This window comes from Channa argus, chromosome 9 (assembly GCF_033026475.1).
Source record: "Channa argus isolate prfri chromosome 9, Channa argus male v1.0, whole genome shotgun sequence".
NCBI classification, from domain to species: domain Eukaryota; kingdom Metazoa; phylum Chordata; class Actinopteri; order Anabantiformes; family Channidae; genus Channa; species Channa argus.
In genome coordinates this window covers 16,566,436-16,570,067 of record NC_090205.1, presented here as the reverse complement: position 1 = coordinate 16,570,067, position 3,632 = coordinate 16,566,436, and the positions used below count along the sequence as shown (strand labels likewise).

The 3,632-nt window shown below is 39.0% G+C and overlaps 1 protein-coding gene across 5 annotated transcripts in view; it reads left to right on the top strand.

Annotated features, from left to right (window-relative positions):
• The first annotated feature begins 1,385 nt into the window (after window positions 1–1,385).
• The window catches only part of galnt13 (polypeptide N-acetylgalactosaminyltransferase 13), a 33,198-nt gene continuing 30,951 nt past the window's right edge, over window positions 1,386–3,632 (top strand). For 3 of the 5 annotated variants that reach the window (XM_067516220.1, XM_067516224.1, XM_067516219.1), the window contains exon 1: window positions 1,386–1,847. The gene's annotated coding sequence lies outside the window, so the exon portion shown is untranslated. The remainder of the gene's footprint in view (window positions 1,848–3,632) is intronic. The other 2 variants (XM_067516222.1, XM_067516221.1) reach the window with 1 other exon arrangement.

Genomic DNA, 3,632 nt, shown 5'->3' with positions numbered 1-3,632 from the left:
TGACATCAAATTAATAATTCAATAAACACATCAATTTCCAGGAAAATATTGTCAAAAGATACAAATGAAACTTCACTGTTAGATAACACACCATAAAGTTATTTAGAGTTGAATAAAGCAAACTGGAATATCGTTTACAATGGCTCAAAATACGGAGGAGACCAGACATCTAAGAAAATAAAAAATATATACATATCAACGCAGCAGAAAAACAGCCAAAAAAAAAAGGGGTTGAACACTTCTTTCACATAAAAATGTTTGAAGTTTTATCATTTATAATGTGGTTAAAATTTTTGAAATATCCCCTGACAGCATCACATGAGGCTTTCCTACCTTTCTGAAACTAGATCAATCAGTGCATGTACTGACATCTAGTGGATGCATTGATTCTTGGGTGAATTTGCATTATATTGTATTTGTATACCTGGATCCTGATGTTTTATGGAGTTAATTGTTAATGAAATTCAGGCTGATCTCACTGGAGCAGACATTGTGGTTTATCTGTCAGTTCCTGCACCATACTTGAGCTCAATGAAATTGTAATAAAAGTGTCAAACAAAAAAGGCTGTTTGCAGTCTTTGAATTTGCTTCATTGACAACACATCTGTTATTGTGAAGTGCTAAATTTTTCAGGTTATTTCTGGCTCCTGATGAAATCTACTGCACTGCCCAGAAACCAGTGCAGTACTGAAGGTCATAGGCAGCAGCAGATGGCAGCATTGTTTTTTATCAACATGATTCAACAAATGCCTGCCTTAAATTAGCGGAGATGTGCACACCACAGTGGTGTCTATGGTATTCTTAATTTAACCACATTATGGGAGTAAATTACAGATTACAGTATTCTTCATGGTAACCTAAACCTACTTCATTGACCAGAGGATAAGTGAAGATATCAGTACAGAACAGTACAAAAAGTCTGGGGTAGTATAATGGTGAAAATTTGAAAATGAAGTGATCCAACAAAATTAACAAAGAAAACTCATCTTTACTGTGAAACAAAAAAAAGAGTCCTGCAGTGTTTTTGGATATTCATGTATTTGACAGAGGCCAAAATATATAAATCCCTCTAAAAAGGTTCATGTGTGCCATGAAAGTCCTTGTAATTCTCAGTCAAAAATACATTAGCAAAACAACAGCACCACTGTGCTGACGATTCGCTTCCCTAGACATAATTTTGCTTTGATCAACCCATTGAAGCTTTGAGGAATTTGTGAGTGACATCTAACCGGAATCACATCAGAACATATTAGATTATTACAACTATCATTTTGCATGTATGACACTATGAACACGAAAGTAGTGGTTACTGTTGCACGCGCCTACATTTACCAGACGCCTGCTGACGCTCCGTTTCAGTCGGACTTCCTGAGCGACGTCGCTGACAGCCAATCAGACGAGTCATCCACAGCTCGCATTTAGCTCAGGTTAGATGGTGCTGAATATTATCTCGCCTGTCCTTTTGCCACTATATTATTCAGTCAGCGAGCGGTTCGGGTGCGTGTTGACACATGCGTTGCTCTGGCTCTATTAACGTTGAAACGAATGGGATAATTACAGAAGACCGTTAATATTCGGTGGACTGCGGTCCAATTAGCATATCAGTGAGTCCAAACAGGTGCCATGAGCGGCATTACTGGACGGGTTGGCTTGTTGTGGACTACTCTATATCGGGATGGACTGTAACTTGTGTGCCGTTTTGAGAAGGTTTTTTGTGCTTGCGGGAGCAGTTTACCGGGTTGGATTTGGTCACTAATTGTACCGCATACTGGCTAATGAGTGCGTGCAACACAGTGCTTGAGAGCGAGGGTGGAACGGGTCACTGGTTCACTCCATCCATAATTTAGGTAAGCGGAGAGTAACTGTTATCTCCAGTCTGTGTTGGGTGCACACATATCTGCTCTTGTTTCCCATCGTTTCCTATGTTATTCGTGTCACATTTCACAAAAAATCGACATGCACATCACCGTGTGTGCATGCACCCCCCATTTAGGATCACCAGAGTGAGAATTATTAGTGTACTAGTGTTGTACAACCTTCAGCAAAGCACACTTTTGTATTTGGTGTGTTGTTTGGGTTATAAAGGAAGCCAAAGTCATTGGCCTAATGGGCTTATTGGGATCAGCCCATAATCACCTCCTGTTCCTGGTAGGGTTGGGTATAGACTGTTTTTTTTTTTTTTTAAATACTGATATTAATGCAAATATGCTACTGGTGGCAAAACAATGTTAGGAAATATACAGTTTTCGCTAGAAATTATCTTTTAACATCAGAAGTCTAAATGGCAATAGGAATGGACTCCAAGCCTTCAATGCAAGTTTTCATTTCTTGACAGTTTAAAAAAAATGTTTTGGCCTTCTTTTCAACAATCCCAGTACAAACAGATCTGTGACAGGACAATCCCTACTAAGTCTGAGTGTAAATTATCTTGGTATTCTTAGTTCATATATACCATGTACAAGGCACCTTAACTTCAGGCATTGTCTAAAAGACTTTGCCTTGGCAGCTTCAGGGAATTAATGTGTTAGAGGAAAAGGCATGTATGAATCCTATTTGATGACTTTTGTTGTAGCTTTGTCTTCAGATGCTTCTTCTTATGTTGCTGTCACACTTCAGTGTCAAGTGTTGATGCAGCACTGTTCCTGTGGCATTGTAGTAAGCGAATTGTCTGGAAATTGCATAGCTCATGGCATTGCCCCAAACCCCAAACACACAAAGTGTGTTTCTAACAACACAAGTGTCACTTTGAGAAGCAACTAAAGTAGTGATACCTAGTAGGTTAAACTTGCTTTGAAAGGATTGGACAAAAAGTGTGTAAAAGTTGTGGGAACCTAACTGTAGCACAGTGCAGTCTATAGAAGATGGGGGGAAAAAGTCATCTGTGCAGATGGTTGGACTAATTAATTCAGACTTCTCTGGATGAGACCCCAGCAAGCTGCCTGTAGTGCAGTCTGTGGCACCCAACCCAAACATGTCTCTACTACCTCACCAAAGCAGACAGTTTTAGAAATGCAAACAGACATAATCAGACAGAATTTTCATTGATCTGTCTGTAGTGTGAGCTGAAGGGATATTCTACATACAGATGAGACCGTTTGTGTTGATTGTTCTTATTATCTTTGAGTCAAAATTATGTCCATCTACCTAGATCAGAAGTATATGAATGGTGTGTGCAATCAGTGAATCAGTGGGCTTAGATTTAATTCTGAAGGTTTTGATGCATCTGGACACAAGCGGCCTTGTTTTTGAATGAGATAAGTGTTAGCCCAGGGCAGCAGTGTCAGCCCCTTTGATGGACATTTAGACAGCAAGCAGAGAGGTGTGTATGTGTGTGCATTACATAAGATCCTTACCATGCTGCAAGAGAATGATAAGGAAATCTACCAGATAACACACAGGAGGTGTTGCATGCATTTTCTATTATTTTTTTGTTTTTATTTAAGTCTCACTTGTATGCTCAAATATATTTTAAATGTAATATGTAACATTTAGAATACGGACCTGGACCTTTTTGGGCAATGCATTAAAACCGAACTAATACGCTTTTTTACAAATGGCTACTGGGTATTGTGTTTGCTTCTCTTTGGCTGAAAGCATTTTTCCCATCATTGCAGTCTCATTAGACTTTTAAA